The following is a 13,916-nucleotide window of genomic DNA, read 5'->3' on the forward strand; positions in this document are numbered from 1 at the left end:
TCAGCCGCTGCAGCTGCAGCATCCACGCGTAGCACCCGTCGGGATGGTGCTTGAGCATGTGCGAGTGCGACCCCTGCTCCACCACCTTGCCGTCGGGTACGAGAAGTCCACGTGCTTCAGCTCCACCTCGCCCCTGGGACGCTCCGGCACTGGCGCCGCGTCCACGTCGTCGGGCCCCACCTCCGTCTTGCGGTCGATGGTCTCGAACACCGACCGCATCGCGCGCCCGCCCTTGATGAAGTCTGGCGCCAGCGTCAGCGTCTCGGCGGCGCCGTTGGCGGACACCATGAGCACCATGAACACGCGGATGGTGCGCGAGAAGTCGGAGATGCCGTGCTTCACCAGCCACGCGGCGTACCAGAGCCCCAGCGCGTAGGACGCGTACAGCAGGAGCGATCTGCCCCTTCCAGAAGCAGCGCCGGAGCAGGCCGCGCAAGTTGGCCTCGAAGAGCCCCGTGATCTTGCGCTCCGCGTTGAACGCCGCCACGGTGCGCAGGTTGGCGACGGCCTCGCCCGCGATCTGCGTGGCCCTGGCGTGCGCGGCCTCCAGGTCGCCCGAGAAGCCCTTCATGAACATCTTCTGCAGGACGGTGGCGCCGACGATGAGCGGGAAGACGGCGAGGAGCACGAGCGCGAGGCGCCACTGGAGAACGAAGCCCGCGGTGTAGGCGACGAGCATGAGCGCCGAGTTCTGGGCGTCGAGCGCGAGCCTGGCGGCGACGTGCGCGCTGGCGTTCTCATCGGCGTCGAACCAGACGATCTCGTTGCGGAGCACGGCGGCGAACATCTTCTCGCGCACACGCTTGGTGAGGTTCTCGCCGACACGTGCTGCACCGTGTTGAACAGCAGCGCCGCGGAGGACATGCCGATGAGCAGGTAGCAGTACTTGGCGATCTCGCGCTTCATGTAGCGCGGGTCCGGCGCGTAGTACACGCTGAGCACAGCGCTGAGGATGTAGGCGAAGATGGCGCTGAAGGAGCCGCAGACCATGGAACCCAGGGAGCCGACGAGCGCATAGGCCCACTCCGGCCAGTTCATCTTGGCGAGGCACAGGAAGGAGCTGGCGCCGGCGCGGAACGCGAGCTGCTTGTCGGCCATCGTCCGGTGGTGGTGGTGCGGGTCGTGGATGGAGAGAGTGAAGTCGGAGGAGGAGAAGTCGGAGGGGCGACGGGAGTAAGGGGAGCGGCCGTAGGAGGAGTTGCGCGTCATGATGGGCGAGCTGACGGAGTTACGGGCGCTGGAAGGCCTGGCGCTGCTGCGGCGGGCGTTGACGAGTGCCGCCTCGTGCGCCTGCTCCTGCATGCGGATGAGCTTGGCGTAGGTGCCGTTCTCGCCCTTGGCCATGAGCTCGTCGTGCGTGCCCATCTCGGAGATGGCGCCACCCTGCAGCACGGCCACGACGTCAGCCTTGCGGATGGTGGAGAGCCTGTGCGCGATCACCAGGGTGGTGCGCCCGATCATGAAGCGGTCCAGCGCCTCCTGCACGAGCTTCTCTGACTCTAGTCGAACGCGCTGGTGGCCTCGTCAAGCAGCAGGATGCCGGGGTTCTTGAGCATGGCGCGGGCGATGACGCCAAGAGGATAGGTCCTGGGAGTGGCATAGAAGAAACACACAAGTTTTCAGTCATCCTCTTACTCCCCAGTGGCATTCAAGTCTTTTTCCACTTCTGTTACCTACAATGGACGGAATGGCTTGGGCGAAAGAAGTTTTCAAACTCAGAGACGACAGTGATAGACCTAACTTTGTAAAGGCATCGACGATTAGACCATCTTTTTTAATGGCACTAGCGTAAAGCCCAGTTTCCGGCCCGGATCCCCACCCCGTCAGCTTCCCGGTGTCGTCTTCCCACTCCCCCCTCCCAACGTCCCACCGCAGTACCCCACACCACACCCACAGCTCGCTCTCGCGCTTGCTCTCTCCTCCCTCCCAACACAAAACCCCCTCGTCGTCCCCAACGCAACGGCCAACACCGCTTCGCCTCGACCGCGACGATCACCTCCCCCGCGCGGAGGTAACCCCTGGCCAGCTCGCCACCGCCCCTCCAGAAGCTCCCGCCGCGGGTTTTCCTGCGCGTCGGCGGCCGTACACGTCGGTCGCGGTGGTTTTCGCTCGAGAGTACCGGCGGATTGGTGGGCGCACTTCCCGTGTGTCCACGACTCCACGTGCTCGAGGTGCGGAAACCGCTCCTCCCTCGCCTTGTCTCTCATTACTGCTGTCGCCGGAAGGTTCTAGCTAGTTCGGTTCCCCCCTCGTCCTCTGCCTTGCTGCGTTGCGAGGAACTGACGGAATCATCCTTCGTTTGATCTCTGATTGACGCATGGCTCCGTGGTGTTCCGCGGGCCGCGTGGTTGTGTTGTGTTGTGCACCGCGAGAGCGGGGCGTGGTTGCGGCTGATTCTATGCAACAATGGGATTGGGACAAGGCTTCTGAATTTTCTCAACTGAATAGGCGCGATTGTGCTCGTAGGTTGGTCTGGGTATGCGACGAGGCTCAAGTTCTAGAAGATTCTACCAACCTAGTAGTGCGTTTTTGTTTTTTTGGTCGGTAGATGACTGCTGTGTACAGTTTCCTTTATCGGTGTCTCTGATCATGTTGCCAGGTTCTTGAGCGCTGCATGAGCGCGCCACCAAAAGCTCTGTGCTGGATTTCTGAATCTTCAAGCATGGGCTAGCTGCCTAGCTTCAAAACGGGGCCTCCATTCCAAGTGGTTGGTTGATTCGTCTCAGCAGCATCAAATTGTTGTACCGAGTGACAGCAAGGTACCACATACATCTCTCTCATTTACTGATTAAAGACTTACAGTGCGTTCTGAAACCATTTCACACGCTGGATTCACCTCAAGGTTTAGGGTGGTGACTGCAAGTCACCGAGATGACGTCCTTGTCGCGGACGCTGTCTCGGGGAGGGCCGATGCAGCCGCCAGGGGCTCGCCGCATCCAAAGGACGCAGACTGCTGTGAACTTTGGTGAGCCCATGTTTGACAGTGAGGTGGTGCCATCGTCACTTGTTGAGATTGCGCCCATCCTCCGTGTTGCCAATGAGGTTGAGACGGCCAACCCTCGCGTCGCCTATCTCTGTACGCTATCCTTCTCTGTTCCACTTCCACCTATGGGACACCACAATTTTCAGAAATAAAAACCCATTAAAAGAACATGGTTAAAAATGTTATCCTAAGTACTGTTTTCAGTCATATTAATTAATGTGTATATCTGCAATAATTGATAGGCCGGTTCTACGCATTCGAAAAGGCTCACAGGTTAGATCCGACTTCAAGTGGTCGTGGTGTCCGACAGTTCAAGACAGCTCTTCTACAGCGGCTTGAAAGGGTACGAGTTTGAAATAGTGCTTCTAGTCAGTGGCTGTTTGCATCTATGTTCATTCTGTAATTGTCACATTTGCACTACCAATCTGTCTCTGTGTGTTTCTGTGCTAATAATGGCACTGTTTCCATGAACCATGATCTTGCAAATGAATATTTTATTGTGTTGACAACAGTTACTTGAAATACCGTCTCATTGGAAAATTTGGAAAGTTAAAAATGTCTGGTTTCGGTATTATAAAACAAAAATCCATGTGATGTTTAGCCAACTGTATAGTTCCTTGTCAAGAAAAAAGGGAACTTTTATCTAATATACATTTATTACCTCCTGATTATTGCTTTGTTAGGAGAATGAGCCCACCTTGATGGGAAGGGGGCAAAAGAGTGATGCACGGGAAATACAGACCTTCTATCATCACTACTACAAGAAATATATTCAAGCACTTCAGAATGCTTCCGACCAAGTGGATCGGTATGCATGCTATGTTTCCTTTAATTCCATATTCTCCTTGTCCATCAATGTTGTTGCTGAGGGATTTACTTCATTCATGCAGTGCCCAACTAACCAAAGCCTACCAGACTGCTGCTGTTCTGTTTGAAGTTTTAAAAGCAGTTACACAACAACATGCTGTTGAAGTTGACCATGAGGTATAACATAGTAATCAACCAACTTTTGCTTCCCTTTGCAGTTTTTGCAGTTCAACAATAAGTAATATGGATATTGCCCCTATGCAAGTGATAGTCATTACAGTCTTACAGATTTTATATGTCTTTATTAGATCTTGGAAGCTGCTGATAAGGTTAAAGAGAAAACAAAGATCTATCTCCCTTTTAACATTCTCCCTCTTGATCCAGACAGTGGCAATCAGGCAATCATGAAATTTCCTGAGGTTATTTTTGGTACTCTTTCCTCTTTGTCATAGTTATTATCCTATCAATTTAAGGATGAACAAATGAAGTACCTTTTGTTTTGTCAACCTCTAAGATCCAAGCTGCTGCTGCTGCTCTTCGCAATACAAGAGGTCTTCCATGGCCTAAAACTTATGAGCATAAAGTTAATGAGGACCTCTTGGATTGGCTGCAAGCTATGTTTGGCTTTCAGGAAAGGCAATCTACGTTTTTGTTGGTTATTGTATGATTTATATTGTTTATGTTAGCTTTAGCCAATTTACTTTCTGTTCTTTAATATTTTGTCAACTTCTGACATGCAGACAGATAGTGTTTCAAATCAGAGGGAACATTTGATTTTACTTCTTGCTAACATACATATACGAAGAAATCCGAAGACTGATCAACAATCCAAGGTTTTCTTCTGTAAATATTCAACCACTAGGTTAATCTGGTTTAAAAATTCTTACTTTTCTTCTTGTTTCACAACATTATGTTTTTTTTTTTGGTTGCTGCTGATGTTCTTTTTATTTTCTCTGAAACTTACCACTTCCTTTTACATGATTCTTGTTGCAGTTGGATGACAATGCACTGAATGATGTGATGAAAAGATTGTTTAAGAATTACAAGAAATGGTGCAAATATCTTGGTCGCAAGAGCAGCCTCTGGTGACTGTCTTAAGGACCTCTTGCCATCTTACTGTTTGTTTTGTACCTGCACAGCTTTGGTTGTTTGTTTGCACTTGTGCTGCTTTGCCATCCTAAGAATTAGTGCAAAAGCATGTTATATTATGTTATGTTGTATTATATAAGTATTTATAGTACAATAAAAATATAATAAGCGTCCACAGAACCCAGCGAAAAGGGTTACAGCCCTCACAAGCTTAAGAACAAAATTAAGGTTACAAATATGCAACCAGTCCTGTCCAGCATAGTAGGAAAGAAAAAAATAAGAAAGCTGACCTAAATACCCTGGATATGACATTAACATTTCCTTGCGAAGCTCATTTCCAGTAAAGAAGGGAAATTTTCCATGTAGTATATGGTGTTGGTGGATGTTGAAAAAAACGCATTGATTCTTCTGAAGCAAAATTTACAATGTGCAAGAGCAAACAATTTGCTGAAGCATGATTTTGCCACTGTAGCATCTGCGCAATATGGCAAACAATATCTAGTGGTATATCTCATTTTACATAACTTCAGTTCTTAAAATAATTGTATTTGGGAGATGTTTTTTCTCTTATGTTATTGAACCTCTGCTTCATGAACTGAATCTCTATAACTAAGCAAGGATGCAATTTTTTAATAGACATAATGCACATATCTGATATACTTGTGTGTTCATGTTTTTGTCATAGTTAATATCCTATCAACTTTTTTTTTGCGAGGATAATGTCCTATCAACTATTCTCTCCATTTCAAATTATAAGATGTTTTGGCTTTTCTAGATACATAGCTTTTGTTATGCACTTAGATGTACACTATGTCTAGATACATGATAAAAGCAATGTATCTAGAAAAGCCAAAACGTCTTATAATTTGGAACAGAGGGAGTAGTTGATAACGAAGCTTAGGAATGATGCCGACTCTATACCATGTGGGTGTTACATGTATAGTGTTGTGTCTGTATATCTCTTTGTATAAGGGCCTCTATGCTATGCATAAGTGCCCATGTATATGTTTGGGCTTTTTCCCATCTGGAAAGTAGAGTTCGATCCTTCCTAACAGTGGGAATATGAATATTGCTAATACTGGATTTGTATTGAGCCTCGCGGGCTGTTCGGTGGCTTGAATCTCTAGCAATCCTAGAAATAGTGGTGGAAATTAATCCTATCCTATCCTATCCTACCACAACAACGGGATCCTTCAGATCTGTTTTTCTTTCTTTCTTGTCTCCTCTCTCTATGCTTTCTGTCATCCTAGGCACTTCGTGTGCTGGTCTGTTTCTGTTTTTTTTGGTACTATACTTCTGTGGGTTGTTTCCCCTCTTAATGAAACACATGCATAGCACGTTCTTTAAAAAATGTGCTTTATATCAGCAAAAGTTAGCTCATTCTAACGCATAGTGAAGGTTGTTTTAAAGTACTCTTTTGGGGCATAAGCATTAGTTGTTTTTGTCTGTCATTGATTAACAAGTAGGAAAATTAAGCACTAATACCAAATACTAAAGTTGAAAACCAAAGTAGTACTATCTCTAAAAAAAGGAAGTAAAACCTGTTGTACATTGCTTTATCCCTTCCCATTGTTTATTCTTTGTTCCGTCTTACTTGATAACAGGTTGCCAACAATTCAGCAGGAGATGCAACAACGAAAATTACTGTATATGGGTTTGTACCTTCTCATTTGGGGTGAAGCTGCAAACTTGCGATTGATGCCAGAATGCATTTGCTACATATATCACCATGTATGATCTGAACAAAATATGAACTCCCTTACATTAACTCATTTTTTCTTTCTTAAATAAATAAGCATATTAAGATCAATACTTAAGAAAAGTTCCTAGGAATGAATAGTTAACTTTCGAACACTTGAGCAGCATCAACTAGATGCGTTCATTCATGTAACTAATTTGGTAAGTACGATCATTTGAAAGTTAGCTAATATTAAAACTTTGGCACAATCTACTGTAACTATGCGGTCTATTATGTGCAAACATAATAGACCCTATCGAGTTTTATGCAAAAACTTAATATTGTATCCATGGAACGCTCCCAGAGTTCAATAGGTGAATTAAGAAGGCTACGAATTTGTTCTTAAGAAAAATGCATGAGTCATACATTTGTTTTGAGTACTTGTCTTGGATGTTAAAAGCGTAGCAAGGATGGTCCTGACAGTTCTGGTTATTGTCATAGATGGCATTTGAAATGTATGGTATGTTAGCTGGAAATGTCAGTGCCTTGACGGGTGAATATGTGAAGCCGGCCTATGGTGGTGAGAAAGAAGCCTTTCTGAAGAAAGTTGTTACACCGATTTACCATACCATAGCAAAGGTGGTTTGCTTTCAGCTCTTGACTGTTATTCAATTGCATCGCTTGAGCTTTATGCTTCTTCCGGTACTGAATTTCAGTTTTTTACTACAACTTTCAGGAAGCTGAAAGGAGCAAAAGAGAGAAAGGGAATCCTTCTGAGTGGAGAAACTATGATGATCTTAATGAGTACTTCTGGTACTAGTTTTTTCTTAGTTTATTTGCTTGCTCTCTTTTGCTCCTTTCAGCTTCCTGAAAGTTGTAGTAAAAGAGAGAAAGGGACATCCCTTGGTGTATGCTTTTCGCGGACGATGTAGTGATAGTTGATGAAAGCCGAACATGAGTGAATCAGAAACTGGAGTTACGGCGGGAGACTTTGGAGTCCAAAGGTTTTAGACTTAGTAGAACTAAAACTGAGTATATGAGATGTGACTTCGGCATTACTATTTGGGAGGAGGAAGATATTAGTTTGGAAGGTCAAGTAGTGCCTAGAAAGGATACCTTTCGATATTTAGGATCAATGCTACAGAGAGACGGGGATATTGATGAAGATGTTAGCCATAGAATCAAAGCAGGGTGGATGAAGTGGCGGCAAGCATCTGGTGTCCTATGTGACAAAAGGGTACCACAGAAGCTAAAAGGCAAGTTTTATAGGACGGCGATTAGACCTGCTATGTTGTATGGTGCAGAATGTTGGCCTACGAAAAGACGACATGTTCAACAGATAAGTGTCGCGGAAATGCGTATGTTGCGTTGGATTTGCGGTCATACAAGAAGGGATCGAGTTCGGAACGATGATATACGTGATAGATTAGGGGTAGCACCAATTGAAGAGAAGCTTGTCCAACACCGGTTGAGATGGTTTGGACATGCCCAACGGAGACCTCCAGAGGCACCGGTGCGTAGTGGAATCCTAAGCCAGGATAGTAACGTGAAGAGAGGCAGAGGAAGACCGAAGTTGACTTGGGTAGAGGCAATAAAAGGAGACTTAGGATGGAATATACCCAAAGACTTAGCCTTAGATAGGAGTGCTTGGAAGACAACTATTCACGTGCCTGAACCTTGATTGCTTCTGCTGGGTCTCAACTCTAGCCTACCCCAACTTGTTTGGGACTTAAAGGCTTTGTTGTTGTTGTTGTATTTGCTTGCTCTCTAGATTTTATATTGTTAAATTTCAGGTCTGCTAACTGCTTTCGGCTTGGTTGGCCTATGCGAGCTGATGCTGACTTCTTTTGTCAACCTGATGAAAGAAATGAAGTGAGTTGGATTATGTTTTTTATGTTAGGAATTTAGCATATATCTTCATGGTATGATCGTGTTTTTGTTGGGTTAGCAACATTTAATGTAATGAGCTGTTCAGAGCACAAGGATCAGCAAACAGAAGGGAAAGGTCAACTTCGTTGAGCTACGTTCATTTTGGCACATATTCAGAAGTTTTGACAGACTGTGGAGCTTCTTTATTTTAGCTCTTCAGGTATTTATTTATATTCATCTTGTTCTGCAATAACATTTGCTGCATTATTTTGGACATTTGAAGGCTTAAGTGCATTTTATTAATAAATACTCTACAGGAAGGTACTTAACATCTTAGCTGGCTGTTATATAGCTAATCTATTATTTAAGGTTTTTAATCTATGTTTTGATTGTTTCATGTAGGTTATGATAATTCTCGCTTGGGATGGAGGTTCACTAGCCAGTATTTTTGATTATGCTGTTTTCAAGAAGGTTTTGAGTATCTTTATCACTTCTGCTATACTAAATCTTGGACAAGGTTTGTAAACTTGGCATTGATCTGGTAAAGTGTCTTGATGTTCCCCAGTTATATTGTTTTTGGAACCTCCTTTGGAGAAAACATTCTATTTTTCTTAGTCAGGGTTATTTTTCATAATTTTTTTTAAAGAGTTTGACATATTATATGTGTGCTTTTCCATGCCGATAAGGTATCAAATGAAAGCCCACATGGGATGATAGGCATTTATACTATGCCATATTACATACACAAATCCATTATTGTTGGTTCTGATATCCTTTGTACTACATGCATTTGCATATTAGGCTGAAGAACCATAGAAGATTCAACATTCTTATCATTTTTCGAACTTTGTTCTTTAGTGTTGTAGCATCTTGGGAATATATTTAAAACCCACAAACTGGCAAGAACGTTACAATAGTAATTACAACATTGTTAGTCCTGGTTGACAAGTCACTTTTTTGTTTTTGCTTATCTCAGCCTTTTGTCAGCTTGTCACTCTAGTAGATAATCATGGTGGTAATAAGATAAGAAGATGAAGATTTTCTGTAATTATTAAAATATATAGAACACAATTTTTTATTTGCCCGAGCTAGTAGTGAAGTAATAAGATCTTTCACTGAACATAAACCTGTTGTACCACCCTGCCATAATTATTACACAGTGTTCGAAATCAGCTCTGTTTTGAATAACTCCCTCTGTTATTTACAGCTACACTTGATATTATCTTTAATTGGAAGGCCAGGAGAACAATGGAATTTGCAGTTAAGCTGAGATATGTTCTAAAATTCACAATGGCAACCTTGTGGGTGGTACTACTGCCAGTTACATATGCTTACACCTGGGAAAATCCAACTGGAATTATCAGAATCATCAAAAGCTGGTTCGGAAATGGTCGAAACCACCCGCCACTATTTGTTGTTTCAGTAGTCATATATTTGTCACCCAGTATGCTTTCTGCTATTCTTTTTCTTCTTCCATTTCTACGCCGGAGCCTTGAAAGTTCAGACTTCAAGCTTGTGAGGTTGATCATGTGGTGGTCTCAGGTGAACTTGAAATTTTAATAAATTACACTACCCATCCCTTAATTCTGAATTATCATTTCACTTTAGTGTACCAGGTTTTATATTATGTTGACCTAAACCTTTGTGTTTGGACTAGTTTTTGTCTCTTAGTACAATGATATCAGTTCTCCAATGTACTACAGAAAAAATATCTTTTTTACCTGAACATTATGTGGACCCTTGAAGAAAATATGTTTCATTTGCCAGTTTTCTTTCAGTTGCAATTTTTTGAAAGACATATAGGATGTTCTAAGTTTCATTGAGTGGTGGTGCTGCACATTGCAGCAAATTGAAATGCATCGCCACAAGGGTTTCAATTCTTTAGTGGTGATGGTGGCATGGTGGGTTTGGAAACATAGGAATGCCTGTGTCTTTGAAGGGACCTCACCTAATGTTAATGCTCTCATGCAAGAAATTAGGGGTGAGGCAAAATTGTGGTGTATCACTGGGGCTAAAGGTCTTAGACATATTTGCCATAGTGTGGTGTTTAGGTTGCTAGTCGAAGTTTATTCTTTTCCCGACTAGTCATTCATGTAAAATCATGCCCTAATGGGCTTTATGAGTCTTCTTAGACTCCTATTTAATATAATGACGCGCAAGCTCTCCTGCATATCCGAGAAAAAAAATATAGCAACCAAGATGATGGATACTATTAGGAAGTATATATGTGTATTAGGAAGCTTGTTCATTCCTTCCATGTACACTGATTGTATTCCTTATATACCAAGCCTGATTGGCTATATAATAGAGGTCACCCCCCTCATTAGGGGTGAGGTGTTTTCCCAATATCCTTTCTATATGGTATCAGCTAATTAGATCCTGAGCCTTCTCTTTTCTCCCTGCTCCCTCTTCCCCTGCCTCCCTGCGCCTTCCCCTCCTGGCCTGCTGTGCCATGGCCACCATCCCCTCTGGATCCGGCGCCCCCACAGCCCCTGCTGCTGGCCATGTGCCGCCCTCTGGCCCGCCTCCTGCTGCTAATGGTGGCACCTCTGTGCTGCCCACTGCCACCGACGGCTTCTCTGGTGCTCCTGCTGACGACACGCCCAGCGGTGACGGCTTCATCTCCCCTACCGTCCAACCCTATGCCACCGTCAACGTCAAGTCCCATATTCCCGTGACGCTGACGATGAAGTCCACTGCCTACTCCAGATGGGCGTCCTACTTCAAGTCTTTGTGCGGTAAGTTCGGCCTCCGGTCGCACATCGATGGCACCTCGCCCCCAGGATCCTGCTTGGGATCAGGCGGACTGCTGCGTCCGCTCCAGGTTCTTTGGCTCCGTCGACGACTCCATCCTCGACCTCGCCATGACTGATGACAACCAGACCGCCCGGGACCTCTAGCTCGCCATCGAGGGACTCTTCCGCGCCAACAGGCAGTCCTGGACGATCTTCCTCAGCCATGATTTCCACTCCATGACGCAGGGCGACTCCACCATCGCCGAGTACTGCGGCCGCATGTAGACCCTCGCCGACGCCCTTCACGACGTCGGTCATCCCGTTCAGGACTCGCAGCTTGTCCTGAACCTCCTCCGTGGCCTCAACCCCCGCTTCACCACCACAACCGACGACATCGCCAACTCCACCGCCGGCTTCCCGTCCTTCAACCAGGCGCGGGACATGCTCGCTCTGAAGGAACTTCGCCTCGCTAACGAGAAGGTCTCCAACTCCACCACCCTGCTTGCCGGGAACACTTCGTCCTCCACCTCCGGCTGTCCAGGCGGGTGTCGCCCACCTGCTGGACCTGTTCAGCCCGGCGGCAGAGCACCAATGGCGGCAACAGCAAAAGAAGGGCGGCGGCGACTTCCAGGCCCCATCCGGCAACCCTCGCCCCACCGGCCCGTGGTTCTGTTTCAGTCCTAGCGCCACCTCCTACAACGCTCCAGGCTTCCAGCAGGCCGACAGTCAGGGCAGCGGGGGCTGGCGCGCCGGCGCCCCTAGTCTTCTGGGCCAACCCCCGTAGGCCCACGCTGCCTACGTCCCCGCTCAGGCGCCCCCTCAGGCGCCCACCTGGGATCAAGCGGGACTCGTCGCTGCCTTGAACCATATGGCGCTGCAGAATGGTGTCTGGGTCGTTGACTCAGGAGCCTCCGGCCACATGTCGTCTACGGATGGTATTCTTCTTTCCCGCTTTCCTCCATCTCACTCCTCCATTACTGTAGGTAATGGCCATACCCTTCCAGTCACGTGCCGTGGCAACTCTACCCTCACCACCACCACCTCCAGTTTTCAGCTTAACAACATCCTTGTTGTCCCTTCATTAATCCGTAATCTGATTTCGTTCGTCAGTTTACTAAGGATAATAACTGCACCATAGAGTTTGACGCTTTTGGTTTTTCTGTCAAGGATTTTTCGACCAGACGCGAGATTCTTCGCTGCAATAACACCGGCAATCTTTACACCATTCCTCCAGCCGCCAGCTCTGCAGCACCCCACGCCGGTCTCGCCATCTCCTCTAGTTTGTGGCATCTCCGTCTCGGTCATCCCGGTCCTGCCGCCATCACTACACTTAGACAGAAAGCATCCATTACTTGTAATAAAGACAGTCACACTCTATGTCACTCATGTCAATTAGGGAAACATGTGCGGTTACCTTTCTCTTATTCCAGCTCTCGCAGTTCCACTCCTTTTGAGTTAGTCCATTGTGATGTCTAGACTTCTCCAGGTACCTAGTATTTCTGGTTATCGCTACTACCTTGTCATTTTGGATGACTTCTCACATTTCTGTTGGACGACTCCTCTTGTTCACAAGTCTGAAGTCACCAAACACATCACAGACTTCTGTGCATATGCCAATACACAGTTCAGTCTTCCCGTTCGCAGCATACAGGCTGACAACGGAACCGAGTTTGTCAATAAGACTCACATCTTTTTTGACTTCTCGGGGCATCCACCTGCACCTCTCATGTCCCTATACTTCTCCTCAGAATGGGAAAGCTGAGCGTGTCCTCCGCACCCTTAATAATGTCACTCGCACCCTACTGATTCACGCCTCCATGGGCGCCCCATACTGGGCCGAGGCACTCGCCACCGCCACCTATCTTCTGAACAGGCGCCCTTGTTCTGCTGTTCAGAATAACATTCCCTACCAACTCCTCTATTCCCAGCCCCCCAAATACTCTCACTTGCGTGTATTCGGTTGTCTATGCTATCCTAATCTCTCAGCCACGGCACGCCACAAGCTTGCTCCTCGATCTGCAGCCTGTGTCTTCCTCGGTTACCCTTCGTCCCACAAAGGGTACCGCTGCCTTGACCTATCCACCCGTCGAGTCATCATCTCTCGCCATGTTGTCTTCGACGAGTCCGTTTTTCCTTTCTCCTCCCACCCTACTCACCCGTCACAGCTCGACTTCCTCTTGTCCAGCCCCTCTGCTGCTCCTACTCTTGCCTCGGTCGCTCCGTCCTCGGACGTTGTGCAGCCGCGGCCATCACCCGCTGTTTTGAAGGAACTTCCCGACGATGACCCCGCAATCCTGGTACGCGGCCCAGTCGTGTACCGCACTCCGTCTGCGGGCGGGACGCCGCCCTCTTCCTCAACTGCAGGACCGGCCCGCTTGGACGTCGTCCCTGCTCCTACAGTTGGGGGTTCCACCGGTCGCCCGGCGCCTACCAGCCAGCTGGTGCCGCCCCTGCCTCGTCACTACACCAGGCGGCCACCGGCGGCTGCGGCACCTGCTTCGGCGCCTCCTGCAACGCCGACACCCATGGTCTTGGCACCAGCAGCACCGGCGCCCACACCTCTGCCGCCGCCACCTGCGCCCGCAGCACCTCAGGCGCCCGCAGTCCTGGCGTCGTCGCCACCTCCTGCTCCTACACGACCTGTCACTCGGACTGGGACTGGGGCCATTCAGCGGGTGTCCTACCAGGGCTTGACGGCCTCGCCATCATCGCCCTCTCCGCTTCCGGCAAACTACCGTAGTGCTCTGGCTGACGC

General features: G+C 47.5%; 2 pseudogenes; one reads left to right on the forward strand and one right to left on the reverse strand.

The window, feature by feature from the left end:
• LOC136469934 (ABC transporter B family member 1-like) lies at positions 1-2,207 on the reverse strand (annotated as a pseudogene).
• The window catches only part of LOC136449975 (callose synthase 3-like), a 27,500-nt pseudogene continuing 15,442 nt past the window's right edge, over positions 1,859-13,916 (forward strand).

Source organism: Miscanthus floridulus, chromosome 1, assembly GCF_019320115.1.
Source record: "Miscanthus floridulus cultivar M001 chromosome 1, ASM1932011v1, whole genome shotgun sequence".
In the NCBI taxonomy this organism is placed as follows: domain Eukaryota; kingdom Viridiplantae; phylum Streptophyta; class Magnoliopsida; order Poales; family Poaceae; genus Miscanthus; species Miscanthus floridulus.